The sequence below is a fragment of the Paramormyrops kingsleyae genome, chromosome 24 (assembly GCF_048594095.1).
Source record: "Paramormyrops kingsleyae isolate MSU_618 chromosome 24, PKINGS_0.4, whole genome shotgun sequence".
Classification (NCBI taxonomy): Eukaryota; Metazoa; Chordata; class Actinopteri; order Osteoglossiformes; family Mormyridae; genus Paramormyrops; species Paramormyrops kingsleyae.
Window position 1 is genome coordinate 624,798 of NC_132820.1, and position 23,016 is coordinate 647,813.

At 48.6% G+C, this 23,016-nt stretch overlaps 1 pseudogene; it reads right to left on the reverse strand.

Annotated features, from left to right (window-relative positions):
• Nucleotides 1-4,122: 4,122 nt before the first annotated feature.
• LOC111859225 (mitogen-activated protein kinase kinase kinase kinase 2-like) lies at nt 4,123-21,674 on the reverse strand (annotated as a pseudogene).
• Nucleotides 21,675-23,016: the final 1,342 nt, after the last annotated feature.

The window sequence follows — 23,016 nt, forward strand, 5'->3', positions numbered from 1 at the left end:
AAATAAATAAGACGGGATACCAGCAACGGGAGGTGAGACGCGAGCGACGTGACTGTGGACAGGAGGGTGTAACGTCTGAGAGTAAACATTCCTGGGCCTTGTCGAGGTGTGAAGGCGCATTAACCAGCAGTCACAAAGCAGGGGGTTTTCGGACTTTGTAGCCTTTAAATGTTTTTATCCATCCAATTTCCTGTTCACGGCATTTATGTGAGCTACTGTTATGGAGGTAGGTAGGGTGTGTGTGTGTGTGTGTGTGTGTGTGTGTGTGTGTGTGTGTGTGTGTGTGTGTGTGTGTGTGTGTGTGTGTGTGTAATGAAATAGCATCCGTACATGTCCCAGGCCGCAAAGGATCTAAGGTAGGGGACGGGTCACCAGTCCTTCAAAGCAGGTACACACACACACACACACACACAGGTTTGTAACTATATCTTTGTGGGGACTCTCCATTTCTTTGGGGAAGACTCTAATCTCAACATGACGACCTTAACCCATTCCCAGCCCTAACCTTAACCATAAGTAACCAAACAAAATACAAGACTTTTGCCATTTTTAGTTTTTTTTATTATATTGCGTGGCAGCGCCAGAGGAAATGAATGCAAGGAGAAGTGTACGCTACAAACCAAAAAGCATATGCCGACATTCATAGGCTGAATGATCATCCACACACACATATAATATACATCTTAAAAGTGACGACTTAAGAGAATTGACGAGATAAGTCGACACTTTGGTGACTTATGTCTATCTCGCCGTTTTGTCGACTAGTAAATATAACTCGCCGTTTTGCCGACTTATAAAATCGACACTTCGGCGACTTATGTCTATCTCGCCGTTTTGCCGACTAGTAAATATAACACCATACCTCTACTACACCGCACTATACACGCGAGACTTAAGACCAGGGAGCGACTAGTGCGATAGGTGGGGATTCCCCGTTTCTACATTGCCGTGGTGACAAGCAGGCGGCGGGAATGCAGCGATTGGGGTGTCGACTTACAGGTAGGAAAATCCATTCATTTGTGTTGTTCGGGACCGGGATTTAGGTGACGACTAAGGGAATTTGACGACTTAAAAGCGGCGATTTACACAAGGAATTTTAAAGGAAACATCATTAGGAAAAATCGGGACTTTTGCTTGAGCGTCGACTTGTGCACATTGACGAGTTATAAGCCGGCGACTTAGACCAGTTTTACTGTATATATAAACACTGTGTTGAAAGTGACATGCAAATGCAGGGTTTACTTCCCCATTTCCAAATACTACTACTATGACTATTCAGAACAGACATTTCCATTGTTGTAAATAGAAGGTTCAGAATAAATGCCAAAGCAGGCCGAAACCATGCCTGTGCCTCTGTGTGCTGCAAGGGTTTCAACAAAGCAGCGTCCATCCATTGCTGTTAAAACAGAAGGGGAATGTGTATCAACAAAAAAAATTAAATAAAGGACCTATTTTTGGTAAATGACTGTAATTGTGTCCTGGGTTTGACGTTAAACTGCATCCGGTCCTCCAACTTGCAGGGAAACAATTTTTGGGGGTTAGTGGCGGGATTGGCACTCCAGCCACTGCAAAACAACTCACAACTGCTTGATTAAAACAAGCTAGATACTCTTCTGCTCTCTGTGGGAGTAGCTCTGCTGCAGCTGCCCGCAGGAAGGGTTAGGGTTAGGAAGGCTGCACGCACCATGAAGGGGATGGGGAAAGCCTTTGGGAGCTTCATATCCGTGAGAGTCTAAACCGTCGGAGAGCTAATAGGCTCAGGCCTGTTGAGGATCAGGGCTGGTGCAGGAAATCTGGGCTGGAAAACATAATGGTCAGCCAGTTTGATGCTTATTACATGTCCGCTGGAGCGCTACCTCAACGTCTGCAGCGCTCATGTATGCCACGGTGAATGTATTACAGAGAGACATCCGTCCATCCGTTGAAATACGAAAATAAAAGGCGTAATTTAGCTAAAATCGACGGTGGTGTTTTTCGTTGTGTCTGTTCATGCAGGCGCTGTTAGGAGGACTTTCCGCGTGCTCACACAGGAGCTGGAACGTCCCGTCCGGAGGAGCTTATGGTTGGCTGGGAATAGTATCTACAGGAATGACTAAAACACCACGCTATAGCAGAATTACGCTTTTCATTTTCATATATGGATGCTGCTCCAAACCCTGTCCCTACAGCTATTTCTGACATTATTAAAAAAAAATCACACAAACCACATCCCATTTTAGTTACTCTTATGTAAACCTTACGCTTCATAGAAACAGCCCACTGCAGTGAGCTTCCTCCATTTCCTAATTGCTAAGTGTCTGTACATGCTATCCAGCTGGACGTAAAATGCAGGCTCTTCTGAGGATTTGTAATGCAAATGTCGGCCCATTCACTGAGCGGCAGCCCGGCATGGATCACACTGACCCACAGGGGCAGGGGAGGACAAAGCCGGAGGGGGGGGGGTGACGGCGGCTTCGGCGGTAAAGGAGCACGGCGCACCAGCTCATGTTCTCATCAGACAGCTCGTAAGCAGTTTCCATTCAGCAGTGAAACAGTGTATAAAACAGTGTGGAAGTGAAGCAGTCACTGTACATTTCAAAATATGTTGTAAACTGAGAGAACTGCAGACAAAAAAATATTTTTTTTATTACTGAGAAACTACTTAGTGTTTTCATGAAGAGGATCTCCTGGTAAGTTGGGTTGACTATTTGTCAACACGCTTTGACAGATGTGATTGTTTGCGAGGATACCTACCTGTCCATCGCAGCACTTTGTATTGGGAGATTTTAATTGAACACATATTGTGGTTGGGAAAGATTGAAGACAGTTTCAGGGATGTCGGGGGAGGGGGTTATACCCAGGCGTTCTCACTGCACAGAATGGCCAATTCTCAGGTTTCTCATTGGCTGAATTCCCACATGCATAAAGTGAACTCCTTAAAGCCGTTTGATTACAGCTGAACCCAGGTGTGTGAGAAAATGAGAATGCATGTCTGTGGAAGACATCAGAGGAGGTGAAGGAATCCGAGATCAGGCAGCTGCGTTGTCTTCTCAAAGCATTTATTAGCCATCAGGAAAATGATTGCAAGATCAGGCTTTACGTGACACTGACCAGTCTGTCTGACGCAACACTGGGCAGTCTGTCTAACGTGTATAACGTCCAAGACACCCCGGGACTGCTCTCCTTCAGGTAGAGATCTACGAGCCACAGAGGTAAACGCTGAAATGAGGACCGCTCCTTCTCAAGGAAAATGGAATATTCACACCCAGTGCATCCACACTGCAAACTGTACAGAAGATCCGGACCTTTTCCAGAAACCCAGAGTGGAGCTCCGAGACCAGCCAGCCACCCAGAATCACATTGGCTCAATATCCTCCATAAGCATCAGCATTGCACTTTGTTCTTAATACATATTTAATTACAAAATTTTTCTTCAGCAATTCAATTGCTTAATAAGTACAAAGTCCCACAGCCATTGCAAATTATTTTTTTCTCTCAGATATTTTCTTACACCAAGATTTCACATTATGTACAGGTTCCACAAAGGTAGAGTTAATGTGCAAATGAACAATGATCTGTCCTAAAGATAATACTCCATTTTCAATCCACTGTCTTACTCTGACAAAGACTATAATTAAAATAGAAACCCTACAGTGATTTGTATTTGATAAATTGCTGGCTTATGGCATCAAAAGTTTGGACATTTTTGTATCCCCTTATAGTTCAGTAATGATACTGACCTTAGTTTGGCAACCGTAGTAGTTTTTAAAGCCTTTTTTATATTAAAAAAAAGAATGGGTTTAATTCTTACCTAAATCCCAGATAAGAACTGGCCTATTAGAACTGGTTATACTGCATATCTAAAATCTTAAAACCATCCATAAATACCTGAACCAGTTCACTTTGAAGTATTTGTTTTGAAGTATTTTATTTTTATCAGAAAACGATGTTTATTCTAAAAATGCGTTTTAAAATACTTCCTTTTGTGTGGTCCTGTTTGGAGTAGCGCCCATGTTTTTCAGGTGCCCCCCCCCTGCACTGGTCGCACGCCCCTGCTGCTGTCCCCCCCCCCCCCCCCCATACTGGCCATGCTCCTCTGCTGCTGTCCCCCCCCTGCACTGGCGGCCCCCCCCCCCACCCACTCATCTCCTCATTCCCTGCTCATGTCGCAGTGTAACATCATGGGCTCCTCCTCCTACTTGGGGGGTCAAACCCGACCAGCCAAACCTTCAGAGGAGATTGTGCATTTGAGGTCCTGGACTGTAAACCGGCCCTCCTTGGAAAGCACCGCTAAGCGCTAAGCGCTAACGGCCGCCCTCGCAGGCCCGAGGCTTTGACCCGGGCAGATCTCCTCTCAGGCTGTGTGCTCGTTCCCCCAGGTTGAGAACTCCCTTCAGGAGGATGGAAGGCTGGAGCTCCAGTAGTGTGTTCTCTCAGAAGGGCCCCCCCCTAGCAGCTGCTCTCGTGGCCAGTCAGGATGTACAAGTTGCTCATGGCAGAGGGGTTCTCTGTGGGGGTACTCTGCAGGATGATGTCCCTGCAACCCGACACACCAAAGATAATCCGGTCAGGTACGGCTCCCTGTCAGCCACGCTGATGTCATAATAGCCAAAGATCAATGGAACTGCAAAAGGCCGCACAGTAGTATCAATGTTTACAGTGCAATTAAAGGTTATTTATAACTCAATCATGCAATAAGAGGTGCCACTGAAGTCCACATTCAGTATAAACTGCAACATACATATGGAAAAAAATGTGTCCAGTGACGAAAAACACCTATTAATTGTGCAGTAAACAGTGGCCAGAAAAAGCAGGGCTGTCCCTGTACCTGAGTACTTCCTGGGTGGCCTCACCTGCCTGGAAGTTACACAACTAAACAAACAGTATTCAAATGCTGTGGCTGAGAGTCACGTACCTGTTTGTCCCCAGGACCCGGAAAACGTGGCTCTCGTCCGTGATCTCCTGGGTTATCTGCGGGCACAAGCATGCAGTTTGCTGTTTCATTTTCAGATCCAGACAGACCCTAATGTACTAATATCCAGTCTGCTGTATCTGTGTATCTATTCAATACAGTGTTTCCCGACCCGGTCCTCGGGGAATCACAGACAGTCCATGTTTTTGCTCCCTCCCAACCCACGGTAGGGAACACTGTCTGGCAGGGAGCAAAAACCCCGTCCCCGAGGACCGGATTGGGAAACACTGATCTATTCCATTAACCATAAGGATCTGTTCTCGTACATCAGATCATCTGTATATTTAAATACATTAAACATCCATCCACACATCCATCCATCTTCCTAAACACTGATCCATTACACGGCTTTCGGCTTTCCTAGAAAGCACTGTGCTTAAGCCAGGGGACACCCAGCAGGGGGCGCCGGTCTATCACGGGGCTCTCCCTCACCTCGTTGCTCTGTAGGCTCCTTCCTTGGAGGCCGTGCTTCCAGAAAGCCAGCACGCTGTCCTGCAGACACACTGCAGGCGAAAGCCACGTCACTCCCAGTGCCACAGTCCCATTCAGTGATCACGAATCTCACAGCATGATCGCACAGCTGAGCACGTGCTGTACAGCTATACAGGCCTTAAGCCCTGAATCTGTTTGCTGATGTTTACAATCGCAGTCACCGTCTTAAGACATGTACCTATTTCTGGGCCAAACCCCGGTCACGCTCTGACTGCAGATCCCCCCCCCCCGACGCCACATACTCCATTTTCTGAAGCAGAAATATTTGGAAAGCAACCTTCGGTCCTCCCGATTTTGTTTGTTTATTCCGGCACGTTTTGTTACGCTGCGTTACGGACACGCTTGGGGATTTCAGCATAAATAGCACCTGCTCTTCAAACCGCCCCAAACCGGATATAAACATCAGGAAAGATTTTGTAAACATAAAATGATCAGCATGGATGCAGCATTAATCATGAGCGGAGATTCACGCTGTTCCGGCTGACGGGGGTGTGACTGTTTACACGCAGCTGTCCTGAAAGGTGTGTCTGGCTGGCGGCCTTCCGGACACAAACGGCGCCCCCCCCACCCTCACGGCCCCTTACCCAGGGTGTCGATGGAGAACTGAAACGTCAGCTCCGAGGTGAACTCCTCGCTCGGATTCCCCTGCAGGTTAACGATGCGCACCGTCTCTGCAGAGGACGAGAGGACCCATAAGGGACACGCCCTTCACAGCGCCAGCCTCCCTGCCCCATCCTGAGTCTCGGAATCAGGTTACTGAGGTCTCCTTAAAAAGACTCTGAATGAATGCTGGGTGGGGGGGGCAGTTTGCTATCCCTCTTCCCTCCATTTTCAGCCCAGCCCAGTCCAGTGCTGCTTCGTGTGAAAGTCTTCTTGCCGCAAAAAATGACATTATTTTTACAGTTAAATTGGCAGCAGAGGGAATGTTCACTAGCTGCTAGCCCAGGGGGTGTGTGGCTCAGCCCTGTGATCAGAAGGTCGCTGGTTCAAATCCCAGGCTGTCAGAGTGATCTCACCACTGGGCCCCTGAGCGAGGCCCCTAACCCCCAATCGCCCCTCAAAAAAGTATCCGCTACGTCTGGCGTGTGACACTCACTTTCCAGCGCGATGAGGACCGAGTCCCTGTCCAGCTGCGTCACCTGTGCTGCCCTCAGGGCGGCGCTCTCTGTTGAGACATGCAGGTGACTGATGTATCTGCGCCACCCAGCTGCCCGCTCCCCACCTCTGCCCCCCTCTGGCGGGTGTCTGCATTACCCAGCTGGACGCCGGCGTCTCTGTTCAGGTGCACGATGTGGAACTGCAGCGGCTCGCCGCCGCTTCCGGAATGTTCCTTCAGGCCCACACACAGCCAGGGAAGCTCATCTGTCTCTACCACCAGGAGCTCGAAGATGGGGAGGGACTCTGGGAGAGATACGGCAAGGTGCTGGGATGGAGAGAGAGAGAGAGAGAGAGAGCGAGGGAGACAAAGAAAGAGAGGAGGAGAGGGAGACAGTCTGTCGATCTGTCATATACTGACCTTAATCCCTAACCCAGGGGTGGCCAAACTTATCCGCAAAGGGCCGGTGTGTGTGCAGGTTTTTGGGATAACCTGTAGGGCAGCTGTTCAAACCCAGGTGTGAGGAAACTTCAGCCAATCAGTCCTCTAATTAGTAATTTAATTAGGGAGTTGCAGCGAACGGCCCTTTGTGGGTAAGATTGGCCACCCCTGCCCTAACCAATAATTACACACTATATAGCACAAAGGATGTGGTTTCATTTTTTCATTTGATAATTACAGGGGCAATTCTGTGACTTTTAAGATGCTCATCATAAGAGGGGCTGTTATTCATACACAGGGGCTGACCTCATTATTAGCCAATGACGTGTTTTGAGTGGGTGAGTGATTGGGATGGGGCACTCGGTGTGCCAATCAGATTTTGGCTGGGGCCTCTGTGGCCCCGCCCCTGCATACGCCACTGGATAATTATGTTCCTGTTATTATACCCACAGCTGAGCAGCCCTCAGCTTCATCCTGTACGCCTGAGTATCTCTATTTTCGGGATCTCACTATCGCCGTGAGCAGAGCGAGATGCAGGGAGGGCGAAGAGCAGCAGATGGGCGTGAGACTCACCTTCAGCTGCATGAACTTCTGCAGAGGTTCATACCACAGCAGCAGGACCAGGCCAGAGGGCAGCGCCCCGCACAGGAAGGTGCTCTCCGTGTAGGGGTGACGCACTGGTACAGGGAGACACCGCCCGCCGGCGTTTAGGGGCGGCCCAGCTATAAACAAAGCACACCCCAGGAACCCAGGCACCAAACGCAGAGAGCTCACCCACGCTGCACCTCCGACAGCCTTTGGTGTCCGGGATCTTCACGGAGACGGCGAACTTCCTGTCAGCGTAAGATTAACAGAATCTACATACCATCCATCCACTGCCAGGCATCTACTGCTCATCCAAAACAGCATCACAGTGAACTTAGTCCCTCCCTCAGGAAGCACAGGGCACCAATCAGGGGACACCCGGGACTGCAAGTCACCCAATCACAGGGCACATTCCTGTACACATAATCAATCCGTATGGGGAGACACTAGAGTGCGCCTAGGAAAGCCAAACAAACAGAGCGAGAACATGCAAAACCCACGCAGGAAGGGGGGAGTCTGACCCACGGTACCGGAGCTGGCGCTTCCCACAGATCCAGGCCGGAAACCTGCGTCATCATAACGCTCTGTGTTATCGCCTTCACAAGCGCACAGCATTCTGGGTACTGTCTGCGCAGCCGGCACTAAGGCTGAATATTGTAAATATCCTTTCCACACTAAGCAGCAGTATTTATAATACGGTTTGACTTGTTTGTATGACCACTGAGATACACTTGTTTAAAAGGCTCAGGCTGTCTCTCGCATGCTGGGGGGTGGGCTATCCCCCCCCCCCCCACCAGGGGGAAGACGGCCACATCCCACGTATCTGCTCTAATGGAGAGGAAATGGATGACAAGAGCAGGTCACGGGTCAGTGTACATGCTCCGAAAACACAGGAAATCAGAGGTGACGAGGGCACGGCCGCGCCTGATGGGAGACAGCTGGGCTCTTCTCAAACCTAATCTCCCAGCTGCACTCCACAACAGCTCTGTGGCGCCACCTAGCCACCTAGCCTTTGTAGTGCATCTGAGGCCAGGCAAGACTATCATCATGACTATTTATAACAAAGCGTAACTTGTGAAAATGACACACAGACAGGGAGACGGCGCCCCCACCTGGCGTGAATCCTCTGCGACAGCCGGTTGGTGCTGATGGACAGGTGACCCTGCCGCTTCTGCTGGTTGGTTCGGTTCTCGAACAGCACGGTCAGGCTGTGGGAGTAGAGCTGGGAGGACTTCCCTAAGGTCACATGGGGAGACAGCCAGCTTAGCCCCGCCCACCAGGGACGAGTCGACCCCCCCCAGGGAGGCAGGACCTACCTGAGACGGACATGAGGACGCTGTTCATCACATACAGCCAAGTACACCTCTGCGGGAGTAACTGAAAGGGGGAGGGAAAGACAGGAAGTGAAAGGGGGTTAGCAAACAGAGACAGGAAGCTGCAGTGACGGCTGTGAAGAAAGCTAACGATCGCTATCAGCAAAGTACAGGGGGGGCACTAAGGTCGGCAACATACTCCAAAGCCCCCCCCCGCCCCAGCCGTGATTCGGTAGCCTGTCAGAGAAGGTTAGGAGCCTCATGCCTGATATCATCACCCACCCATCCATCCACCCATCATGCTGCATGACCCTCCCCAGTCAGCATCCTGCATAAGCACTTCCTGTGTACCTGGGCCACCCCCCCAGCACGGTACCTTCTCCAAAGTGTCCTCGTGGAGCTCATTCAGGTTCAGGGTGTAGATGCCCTCCTCCGCTCCCAGGATGAGATACTGATCTGGGGTTGATTCAGATCAGGTAGGTCAGTGCTGGGTTCGCCTGGGGACCCAGAGCCCCTTACAAACGGGGTCACGTGTCCTTACCCCGCGTCTTGGGCAGAACCCAGGTAGCTGCGCAGTGGATCTTCAGAGGGCAGCCATTAAACACCTTAGAGAAACATGCTCCCATCTGAAACACATAGCAGGCCGCCTTTTATACCCATAAGCATTTTTTTCTTTATACGTTTTTTTTTTTTTGTATTAATTTTATTTACGAAATGCTAATATTTAGCATCAGAATTTGTTGACAGCCCCGCCATCCGTTACTGGCAGGCAGTGGGGTTGGTGTCGGTCGCTTACATGCACCTTGGGAGTCGGCGGCAGTCCGTGGCAGACGGCTCGCTGAAACGACGGTAAATGGAGTCACACAGCGTCCACGCGCCATTATCACGAAAGAGTAACCGTACAAGGGGTGCAGCACTCACAGACTCCTCAGGTTTTCTTCGCAGTGTGCTCCACTCTGCAGAGAGGGACTGCCGGGAGGGGGAAAGGCTCCCGTCTAGTCCCGTCTCCTCGCATTTGGCGCCCCCTGCTGGGAAACATGCACAACAGCCGTGTTGACACTGCATAAATTATTAAACCTGGCATCTCGCACGTCACGTGACCTGGCTGCTTGCCTTTAATGTTTACAGTAATTGTTCTGCACTTACAGGCTTTGTTTTCTACAGCTAGGTATTTTACTGTCCCAACTTCCCGTTCAAAGGTATAACAGTAGTTTCCTCGTCTCCATAGCAACTGTATCATCTGAGGCTCCAATCAGCTCCCTGTCTCCCCACCCCCCACCAACCAGCCGATAACCCAAGAAATATAATTACGCAAGCTGTCGGTGATGGAGTCGGGGAGGGCGGAGTCGAGGCAGAGGGCGGAGTTACTCCAGAATCCATCCACGTCCATGTCCTCCAGGCCAGGACATGAAGACTTAAGGGTGGACAAGGGGGAGGGTCTGGACTCTGAGGAGGGGCTGAGAGCGGGACACCTCCGAACCGTCCCGCATTTGTCAGCCTCCTCGGTACTCTGCAGCCGGGGGGGGGGGGGGGGGGGGTGTCAAGCTTTCTATACTCTGAACACAGCTGTCAGGTATTTCTTAATTACTGTCACATGCACAATACAGATGGGCCGTGTTTTATTTTTATTAATACTGCAGCAATATGTCCTATAAACTGCCATAAATTCAGGATATATGATTAGATTTGGTCCTGTTACAGTGTGGGATGGATAAGGTTTATAACGCAGTGCTGACATCACGGTGACTCTCCGTGTAGGGGTGACGCACTGGTACAGGGAGACACTGTAATCCCATCTTACCTCAGTAGAGGGCGATCGCTTTATGGTTAGACTCCTACAACAAAGTGTGTAAAATCTGCTCAGTCCATGATCCTGATCTGAAGTTTAAATCAGCAGCTAAGAGCTGGTAGTTAAACAGGTAAAAGGTCAGACAAGACCAGCTGAGTGTAACCATGACGACCCCTCACCTCTCCAGCAAAGCCTCCTCCACACATTCCAGCAGACTCCTGTAAGAGGACCACACCGGCTCCCATCAACACCACACCTTCCAGTCCAGCAACACCCTTCATTTAAGAGACCCTCTTACCCCTCTGGAGCCCAGCTAAACAGCACTGGGTACCAGATCATCGGCCAAAAACACATCCGCACTTAGAGTATGTTCAAAGAACATGCATTAGGTAACAGATAGATCTGTCTTTGGGCTTTTAAAGACATCATTAAGCTAGTGTCACCCCTGTAAGCATATCAGGGTGTACAGAGTTCTCTTACGGAGAGTTCTTCTCATCTGGTGAGATGCTCCAGTCATCGTAGGAGCCCTAGGAAAGCAAACAGAAATCATTAAAGCGCATTAACAGCACACAGAAAGTCATTGTCATTTTCAGATTCAATCTCAATTCATGCCCATAGAGCACGTACAATGGGGGCAATGAACAAATGCACACATGGCACTTTTCACAAATTGCTGTGTTCTCCATCTGTTCCTTGCAGTCCAATGGGGACATGTTTGACCTCATCAGGAACCTTGCCATCTTTAGTGGGGACATGTTTGACCTCATCAGGAACCTTGCCATCTTAAGAGAGGACATGTTTGACCTCATCAGGAACCTTGCCATCTTAAGAGAGGACATGTTTGACCTCATCAGGAACCTTGCCATCTTTAGTGGGGACATGTTTGACCTCATCAGGAACCTTGCCATCTTAAGAGAGGACATGTTTGACCTCATCAGGAACCTTGCCATCTTTAGTGGGGACTTGTTTGACCTCATCAGGAACCTTGCCATCTTTAGTGGGGACTTGTTTGACCTCATCAGGAACCTTGCCATCTTTAGTGGGGACATGTTTGACCTCATCAGGAACCTTGCCATCTTAAGAGAGGACATGTTTGACCTCATCAGGAACCTTGCCATCTTTAGTGGGGACTTGTTTGACCTCATCAGGAACCTTGCCATCTTTAGTGGGGACACGTTTGACCTCAGAGTCAGGTGCAGGAGTCCTCACACTCACCAGGTCAGGACAGGGGTCAGTCTCCTTCCTCATGGGGGGGGTGAACTTCACCTGTTCAACTGAAAGAGTGCAACAGGACTTACAACCAGGGCAGTGACACTTAACCGGCAGAGCAGATGATGTTGATGAAGACTACGTGTTACATCGTGACAGACGCTCTGCCTGACAGTGAGTAATTCTTCAGCCCAACCTGAATGGTGCCCTGATGACTCTCACTTCCTTCCTGTCAGGCTGACATGTGGGTTACACCTTAAGGCCACAGACAGAAACTGAAACCAGCTCCTAGCTGTAGCCTTTAAAAGGTTCTGCTGGCATTTAGACAGCCATCACCTTAATTACTTGAGGTCTCACTCTCCTAAACGTTTTACATTAGTGCCTAAAGTAACACCATTATTACGACAGTATTTCATATCTATTACCATCCAATAAAGTGCTGTTTCAGGAAAAAAGCTGCCTTTTGTCACTGTGATAAATGATGTTATTGGCTCTGTTTATAGATTTTAGTTCATTTCTGGCATAACTTTCTTTTATCATGTTATTGCAGGTGATTGTTTATGGAACCAGTTTTTACATTATCGTCACAGTCCAGAAGACACACCTCCTGTCATTTACGGTCTCGACACTCTCGGGCTCCAGTCTGACGCCCCACCCCTCAGTCTGAGGCCTCGACCTTCTCAGGCGTCTCTCCCAGGGAACAGAACCCACTGTGTGCTGCAGAGGAACGCCCCCCCCCCCGGCTGTGCTTTCATCGCTCCAGAGAGGCTGCTTTGTCAGGACGTGCCTCACATACCCCCCCACGGTTACTCCCATGTCGTGAGCCCTGACAATAGGCCTTCAGAGCCCATCCCATCCCAGTGTCCCCCCCCCGGCCCCGTCCAAAATGGAGGGCAGGGCTAGGGCAGCCGCCGTGCACGCAGACTGCCCCCCACCACCCTGATCTGTAAACTCCAGACACTGTAGTTTATGAAAATTACAGAATGTTACAGAAAGAAAAATATTCTGAGAGGTCAGCACCAGCAAACACCTCGTTCAGGGCTGATTTTATCGTGTGCTGCCCTCTCATCTTGCAAAGAGTAAATGGACCCACTGAAGCTGCCTGCAAGCTTTAAATACTGAGCCCCAGCCACACGATTCAGTGATTGCATTAGCAAGCAGGTGTCCCTATTAAACCCGGGTTACGCAGCAGACACCTTAGAAATCAGTCACAGGAATCCTTGAATACTGTCTGGCCGCTTAAGAAAGAGAAGCTCTTTTGCAGAAGGCAGGACCCACGGCATGCAGGGCAGGCGAGACTCACACTGCTCCTCAGATACGGTGCGCTGTATGAAGGGCTGTCTGCCCAGGGACGGGATCTTATCGGGGAAGGCATCACAGGTCTGCAGGGAGACAGAGACACCCCTCAGTGATGATGCTCACTCTGCGACAGACCCAGGGAGCGACCTGAAGCAGGTCTTTAAGAGACCGTCCTCTGAGGATCTGCACATTTAGGGGGTGAGCAGGCGGCAGCCCAGGGTGGAGCGTTACCTCCAGGTCGCTCTCGTCCAGACCGTGAGAGGGGTGGAGGTCGGGGTTGCCGGCCATGTCCAGTAGCTCAATGGCCAGCGTGCGCGTCAACAGCTGCGTCATGAAGGGGTGCTATAAAGCCAAAAAGACACCAAGATGAGGCCTCTCTGTACAGCTCTGCAAACCCTCCACTACGTGAGGCTGTAATCAGAGAGGGGCCTTTTAACCCAGGCAATGCAGGAAGTCGCAGCACCGAAAAAGCTGTCAGGAAATGTCACACACTCAGGGAATGTCACACACTCAGGGAATGCTCAAAGCAACAGCATCTACAGCAAGGGTTAGAGCTAATCTGTGCAGGGGGCAGAGCGACCCCCCCAAACACACAGAGGACACGCCAGGGGTGCGGGATTAGAGATGGGGAGGAGTGGGTGGGTTAGACCTGGGGGGTGGGGGGGTATGAATCGCGGACACACCTGCAGTAGCTTCTCGGCTGTGGGCCTCTTACGGGGATTCTTGGTGAGAGACGCTTTGACGAAACTGTGGAAGTCAGACGACCTTGGGAGGAGGAGGCAGGCAGGGGTGTGGGGGGGGAAGGCAGGCAGGGGTGTGGGGGGGGAGCACAGACGGGTCAGTCTGAGGACAAGCCAGCCCACTCCGCTGCCCCCCCCCCCACACAGATCTTACCACTTGGACTTCTCTTTAAGCTTGGGGGGCTGGAAGCTGCTCTTGGACATCAGCATCAGGGCCCTGGGACAGAACCGGCAGGTCAGCTCAGCTGCGGGCCCGTGGCGGTACTGACCCGACCGAGCGCCGGGGCCTCACCTCATGGGGTGCAGGTCAAACATGGGCGGCTGCAGCTCCGCCAGCTCGATGCCGGTGATGCCCACCGCCCAGATGTCACACAGCTGGTTGTATCCGCCTTTCTTCTCCACGGCGGCCACTTCTGGCGCCATCCTGTAAGTGCAACTCGCCACAGTCATTAGCATATTCATCCTGGTGCATTGTGGGGAAATGTACAACGCTGGATACCAAAAGCACATACCAGTAAGGCGTCCCGATAAAAGACTTCCGCTTGGCCACCGAGGCATTGATCTCAGCCGCCACCCCGAAATCCGCTGGGAGAGGAGGAGGATTGTATGGATGAGTTTTCGTATAATGATCATATTACCTCACTGACGCCACCTAGTGTACAGTTTATATTCTATTCATTACACATTCTCACTGTAAATTTAGACTGCGTCGGGGAGTTCAATGCTCCCATTTTTCAGAATTATCAGTGACGTAAGTCACAGTTTCAAGGTGAATGATGTTGCTTTGTGTGTGTATGTTACCACACCTCATATGAGCCTATTACTATCCGTGTGATATGGGCTGCAGGTTTGGACTGACCCAGTTTGACATCTCCCCGCTCAGTCAGAAGGATGTTGGCTCCCTGCAGGCAGCGGACAAAGACTAAATGAGATCGTGGCCAAAAGAAAACAGAGAGGGCCTCAAAGACTCAAAGACACCTCCACGGTCATCAATAAGACAGTGTAATGACGCAGAGCTGCCAGAGTGAGGCGCAGGTCCCCGCGCGCCTCCCCCCCGGGGCCCTACACACATTCCCAGATACCTCTAATCTCAATAACAGCGCTGGTGATAAATGCTCATTACACAGAGTAGCTCCTTCGATTCTGTTGCTATGGCTACAGCTGCAAGACCGTGACATGCAGTCTTGAGGGATGTTACTGCCCGAGATTAAGCACCATGTGCTACGCCACCCTCCGGCTCCATACCTTAATGTCTCTGTGCATCTTGCCTGCTTTGTGCAGGTGGTTCAGGCCCTGTGAGAGAGACAGAGTCAGAGTGGCCGCACAGCTACAGGGGACCCCTTAAGAAGGCAGCTAGCAGGTTAACGCTGAACACTGGACAAAGCCGCGCGGCGTTGGCGTGACCGATCGAAACGACACATGGAGCGAGGACAATGCAGGCCTGCCCTCCCACAGTCACATACCTGGAGAGTTTCCCGGCAGACGAAGGCTATCTGCCTCTCCTTCAGCGGGCCTGTAACTGCGAGAACATCGATTTAGGTCATGGTGACAGCGTCCCCATTCTTTAGCAACATCAGCCTGTGATCTTGCCCAAGGAAACAGAACAGATATTTTAATGGCTACATAGCGAACTATTAATAGGCAGCTTAAAGGCAGATGAGGCCGGCATTGTCGTTAGCCCATCGACGGCTAAGACGTACCAATCAGCTGTAGGTGTCAAACAGAAGCTAAGGACAGAGTTTTCCTAGAGTTTTCGGCTGCAATGAGCAAACGCTACAGGCAGAGTGGCAAACCGGGGAGCGGTGCCATGGCAGGCCGGGGAGCGGTGCCATGGCAGGCCGGGGAGCGGTGCCATGGCAGGCCGGGGAGCGGTGCCATGGCTCTTGTGGTCTGTAGTGCTTTCTTTGCACTTGTGAAAACACTAAAAACTGCTCCTGCTCTTTGTTAGCACCAAGCTTGAGAGTAGGATCATTCCCAAGCAAAAACAGCTATATTAGAGTGTTCAAGAATGCACACAGCATATTTTTTGCACAAGTTACATGATCAATCTAGACTTTCAAATCTATCGTCGTTTGGTTAATTACATTTAATTTCTTTATTTATCGGATGCTTTTATCCAAAGCAACATAGATATTTATTGAGAAGCCAGGGTCAGACGGTGCCCGGGGTCAGACGGTGCCCGGGGGCAGACGGTGCCTGGGGGCAGACGGTGCCTGGGGGCAGACGGTGCCCGGGGGCAGACGGTGCCCGGGGTTAGGGACCTTTGCGCAGGGGCCCACTTTGGAATCACTGCCAATGCTGGGATTTAAACCAGCAGCCATCTGATCACAAGCGCATCATCCAAACCCGCTGAGCCACTCACAGCGGGGGGGCAGTAACTGAGAAGAAGGCTCAGATGACTGAAGATATTCATACTAATTAGTCACACCTGTTCTGTTGTGCTTTTGGTAAAATGGGTGTGTAATCACATCCCCGAAACAGCATTTTCATGTTTGCTCCCGCCCTCCCCCAGTCCAGATCCTCCACCTTTGGGCCTGAGTTTGCCCCACATGGTCTCCACCCGCGGCTCAGTCACCATAACCTTAAACAGGAAACGGGAGATCTGTCCTAATGGACCTGATGGGGCACCAGCAGCTTCCTGTACCGCATGGTTCCGCTCGCCTGCCGTGGGATCACACCTCACTGTATGTCCCAGTGAAGCACGTACAGTGACACTGGACACCTAGGGTGCACGGCACAGGATCGAGGGTGGGTGGGGGGGGGGGGGGGTACTTACTGTGGTAGATGTCTTGCAGAGACCCCCCGCCACAGTACTCCATGCATATCCACAGCTTGTTATTCCTGAAAACGAAGGAGATGTCGCAGCTTTCACACGCACGCTTTTATCTGGTATTTTCAGCAGCAGCTTCTGTCCAAAAGAGCAAAGCCTCATGTCGGACAGCAGGGGGAGCCAGTGTCTTGTGCCCCTGGAGCTGTTCAGGGCATAATCACTCAGTTACTCTGCAGGCCGTGGGATTTCAGAAGGCACACCTGAGGTAGCTGCCGTGGTACGCCACAATGTTCTTGTGCGCACACTCCTTGATCATAGTGATCTCCTGCTGGATGGACGAGATGTCATCGCCTGAAAGATCAGGGCGAACGTGTTATGGACCATACAGGAAAGGCAGGTTGCATCTATAGTATGGGGAAAAGCCGTATACCGTCAACAAAACGCCCCCTCAAAAAAGAGGCCTTGGGGGCAGTTTATCACAGGAATTACGGTTTTAGACAGAAAAGCACCCGAATGCCCAGGCAGAAAGATTTCTGTGTCCTACCTGGGTCTAGCTTGACGATTTTGACAGCTGCGATCACTGATGTCTTGATGTTTCGTGCCTAAAGAAAGTCAATGACAACCAAAGATTTACGAGGAACGCCGACTTAGAGCAGCGCTGCATCAAAGAATCAGGAACCATAATTAGTTTGTGGTCGAGGACACAAGCTGTCCCTCCCTAACCCAAAGCAGGCACACATCCCGGTACGGTACTGCTGTACCCTTATGTTGAAAATGAGCCTTACACATGCATATATATGTGTACGGCATATATATACATGTGTAAGGCTCACGGTATTTACACATGTATATACACTTAGTCACTGCAGCCCTGTACTGGATACATTCATGGAAGTTACGCATGGATGCACTTATTTAACACTCAAGGATTCCCTGACTGTCACTTAGCATTAAGACTCATGATCATGCTGTGAACAGCAGCAACAACTGCATTGACAAGCCATTTTTATCTTCGAATATTTATTTAAACGTAACGCTTTACATTATCTGCACCTTCATAATGCATTCATAGAACATTCATAAGCAGAGCGTAAGTATACCATAACATACTAACAGACCTTAACAGCTTTAATACACATTAATAACAAACATTACATGATTATACATACATGCTGATTAAGAATGTTCTATGAGTGCATTATGAAGATTCACTGAATGTTCTATGAATGCATTATGAAGGCGCATTGAATGTTCTATGAATGCATTATGAAGGCACACTGAATGTTCTATGAACGCATTACGAAGGCATTATGAAGGTGCAGTTAATGTAAAGCATTTAAATATTTACTGTATTTTTTGCTGTCAGGTAAGCGATCTACTGAGGCATGTGGTTCATTATGTGACCAACACTGCGGTTACATCGTAAAGGTCCTCGACCGAGTATCATTTCAGGAAGAGGTTGTAGGTGTAAAAGGTCTCAGGAGGCTTCAGACCGTGAAACCTCAGTGTTGTCACTCTAAACTGTGATGCATGAAATTCAAACAGGACTCCAATGCAGGGCTGGCGGTCAGATAGCAGGAAGTCATACAGAATCACAGGATGATGCATGGAGATGGCATATCTCGGTGAGACCTTCATATCCGCTATTTCCCACACCCTCAAAGTGCAGTCGGCAGACATCACACCTCAGAGGGTCACCACCCTCACATCTGGTCAGTGCTGAACCGGCCAAAGGGGCGGGTGATGTCCTGGCTGAACTCAGGCTCCAAAGTAATAATAATAATATAACAATAATGTTACACTTATACGGCGTCATGATGAAGCCCTTGGTGGGTAATGGCGACCCGGTACGAAGGAAGCAAGGCTGTTCTATGCGGAACAGAATCCTCACCGTAAGGAGAACGCAGGCAGAGACTGGGATCACAGGCTGCTTCAAGAGGAAGAGACTCTTGGTTTTATTTAGGGCAGCGCAGACCGAGATACAGTCCGCATTTTAAGCAAAGCAGGATTAAAACTAAGTTAACGGAGAATTCAGACCGATTAAGATTTTTTAAGCAAAAAACAAAACGAGTATTTTTTTTAAGGAGAATACAGACAGGCCAATTACCTACAGTAAGTCTTTTTATAAAGGACAATATCATAGCTTATATTAAGGAGACTACAGACATATATATTGCCTAAAACTTTTTTTAAGCTAAAGAGAATGATGACTGACTTTAAAGAGAATTCAGACTCAAGCAAAACAGAATCATTATTTATATTATGGAAAGTGCATACTGACACCAATTACCTCAGACTTTTTAAGCTGAACATGATGCTGATTTATATTTCTGAGAATGCAAACTGAGGCCAGTCATGGAGGCTGGCTGCAGCCAGGGCGTGACAGAGCCTCTCAGGTAATGTGACAGGAGAGTGGCGAGGCGCGTTAATGAGAGCCAAGGGCGACTCCGCCGCGAGCGCAGAGCCGTCACGTGCGTACGCTGGCGAAGGAGCTCGCCTTCGCCCCATTCTCACGCTGTGGCTACAGGAGATGAATCACTGGCGCGGCTGCAAATAGAATTCGGCCCCTGGGCTTGGACTGGGCCGGACTAACCAGTCACACCATTCACAATAAAGTATGCTCATCCTGAAGCCTCGATTTCTGGAACGGTATAGCTAGCTAATGTTGCTGCAATTTTGTAAACAAAAAAATATATACGTTTATATGTTTAAGCGAATAAAACATTATTTAAAAGTTAAATCCAATCATGTGGTTTTATATAAAGGAGGGAATACAACACAAAGGGGGATTTTTTTAACACTGGTGATTCCAAGAAACCAAAGGCCACTATTGAACTGTAAGCCATTCTCCAGTTGTCATGGTAACAGATGCAGCCAATAGTAGAACATTCTCCAGAAAAAAAAGCTAAACGACAAAAAAAGTGAAATCTGCCCTCACTCACTTCCTGTTTTCTTTCCTGTTAAGGTCAAAGACAGAGTAATGTGGAGTTTCTCTCGAACATGAAAGGAACCGGTGACTAGCTGCAGAAGACAGAACTCGGGACAATGTGAAATGAGCAGGAAACTTTCGATATCTGCAAACTCCAACAATGCCTGTCTGTGCTGTATGAAAAATGGAGAAATGAGACAAAGAAAGGTGACAGATTTCGGTGCGAGTTTACAGTAAATTTCACAGCTGCCATGCCGAGGTCCTCCGCACGGCCGTCACAGAGCTCACTTGGCAACAACCCCGTCACATGGAGATTAAATAGTGTCCTTCCTTGCTCTGCGTCCTTCAGCGCCCTGGACCGTTAAAAAGGCAGGACTGCCACAGAGAGACGACAACGCCCATTTTATTTAATATCGCCACTCAACATCACGCGTACGAGTACCGCTTCCTGTGAAAACAGAGGACAGAGACCCGCCAACTCACTCCGCAGTGCTGTGCGTCTATCAGGCTGCAGTTTACGTTTTACATGCTGAATTCTCTTTAGTCACATCCACACAAAACAAAGAGTTATTCCACACACACACACGTATTTTTGAGGGGATTTTCCATTCATTTATATGGGCATAACCCTAATCCCAACAATGACGACCATAACCCCTACCCTGCCCTAACCTTAACCATATGTAACCAAACAAAATACAAGACTTTTGGAATTTTTAGTTTGTTTTTATTGCATTCACAGATTTTTATAAAATTGAGGTTATCCTTGTGGGGACCAGAAAAAAGTCCCCACAAGAAAAAAAAGTTACAGATTTGTATTACATTGTGGGGACATTTGGTCCCGGGGTCCCGCGGCCTTAACAGTGATCATTATATTAAATTATTGCTAGATAGCTGTCTAACTAAGTGTTTCATCCAGAGTAACCTATATTTTCACATATTTATAGAGCAGCAGTACGTCGACCAACAGCTGTACTGTACCTGTATCGTCATGTTACTTAATTGGAGGCTGACTACTGAGAATTCTATAAGAGATGCAGACACCAAACGGGAAAAAAAGCATGCTGCGAGACTTTTAATGTTGTCCCTGGCTTTGATAAATATCGTGACAAGTGTGCAGGAACCGCAGAAACGCTTATGAGCGCAGAGCCGGCACGCTGTGTACCTGACGTTAGTCAGAAAGTGAAGGCGGAGCTGCTTTGGAAATAAATACACCGCACCGATAAGTTTACATCTGAAATTCTGACCTCTTTTTGTACTTCATAAAATTGTAATTAACTGCAATTTTACACTATTTACACTATTTACTTCATACAATTGGCCGTATCAACGCAATCAATGGGAAACAAACTTTCAGCACAATAAACAGTATTCTCCTTATGTGCACACAACCGTACAAATAGTCACATATATCTATACAAACATTCAAAATGTTGTACGACTGCTAAAAATAGATTTTTCGAACAAAATTTAACTGAAATGTAGTAACATATTTATATATGAATAGAAAACAATCGGCGTAAAACTGACCAGTAAAAGCGGTTAGAAGATTGATAGATAGAGGGATGGAAGGGTAGATGGATAATGAAATATAGCACATGGAACACAAACAGGATAACTTGCTGTGCAACTGTAGAGTTATTAGGCACAGCGGTGGTGACATGAGTCACTTGGCCATTGTTAGAAAAGCCGACTAGAAACAGCGTGTCGATACTCATACAAGGCATTTAAAAGCGACCTCTGACAGCGTTTGTCTGCGGGATTCCTAGAGATCAGTCATGCAAGCCGAGCCAAAACGATGCCCAAAACGATGCCTGACCATACATCGATTTAAAGCTGCTTAAATCTAAATAAGCACCAGCCATAAACCGAAAGCGGTGCTCAGATTCGGCCCCGAGCATCGGCTCGAGCCAGCAATTAAGGGCGCGCGACGAGCGCCTTACCTTAAAAACGTCGCCGTAGGTGCCGCTGCCGATGCGCTGCACCAGCTCGTACTCATCCAGGGGGTTGCTGAAGGAGACGCCGATCGCCTCCATGGCAGCCCGCTCCTCGTCTCACATCCAACTGCTCACGGCACCCTGCGATCCTCATCTACCAAATACGGGCACTTCCCCAGCAGCCCAGCCAAAGTGCCCTCGAAGATGGCAGCCGCAGAGGAAACGGTTTCATTTATTTATTTTATTTTTTTTTACTTTGCTACGCCAGCACTAACATGCATCGATCATTAATCGCTTTCGTTACTATTTTGTTAAAAATCATGCACCGATAAAAGAACAAACGTTCAGCGACGAGCAGGAGCTAATGTGACAGCTAGCGCTCCAAATAATATGACACGGCGAGTGTTTTCACGGAAAGACGGCGCAGTGTCTGCATACACAATCATGCGCTCATCAGAAGCAGGAAATCTGCTCGCGGAGCTGTCATGCATTTGGCAGATTGCAGTAATGACGGCGTCATTATCGGGATATAAACATAAGATCAGCAATAAATATGCCGATAATGATTCAGATTTTCCTCAAAATGTTCAGGGAAATTGCCTACCATTTATCTAATTAAATAATTCCTTTTATAGCATTTTATACTATTCTCGAAAAAAAAAATTAAGAATAGTGTTTTTAATAGACAAAATTACTGGCACCCCTAAAGAATTTTTTTTATAAATAAACAAAAAAAAATGCATTCTTTGTGAGAAATATTTATTGCTCGTGCTGTCCAGCAACTCCTTTGTCGTCTATGAGGATTTCCTGTTTCCATGGGGTAATAATATGGAGTTACACACGAGTAAAATCATGTCATCATTCGTCAGTGTGGTTCAGTGCAAAAAGCTTTCGTGTACATCATCGTCATGTTCGGCAGAACAGAAAGAGAAACACCTGATACCCAATGTGAAATATGATTGGTGACTGCTAATGCTTTGGGGCTGTTCTGAGTCGAGGGAACTTGCGAAGATTAATGCCAGATTGAATTCCAATAAATGTGAAGAAATTTTGGCCCGAAACTTAGCTGCCTCTGCCAGAAGGTTGAGACCTATCTGTGGATGGAGCTTTCAGCAAGATAAATGACCCCGGACACACATCAAAATCAACAGAGGAATGGGATGGAGAATGCAAAATGAAAGCTTTGCAATGGCCATCTCAATCTCCAGATCTGAACCCAATTGAGACTGTGCTTATATAAGATAAATATGCATGTGTGTGTGTACACATTTATGTGTGTGTATATACAAAAAAAGTGTATAACTAAAGTGTTTTAGCTCCTTTATCGAATGACCCAGCCAGTTGATGTTCTGGGCCAGTTCTCTGCATTATCCAGTCTCGGTTCTTGCGTACCTGAATACTCTCCCTTAGGTTACAGCATCGCATTTTGAGTGTTTGAAGGTGTCGAGGTCGGGTGACGCAGCTT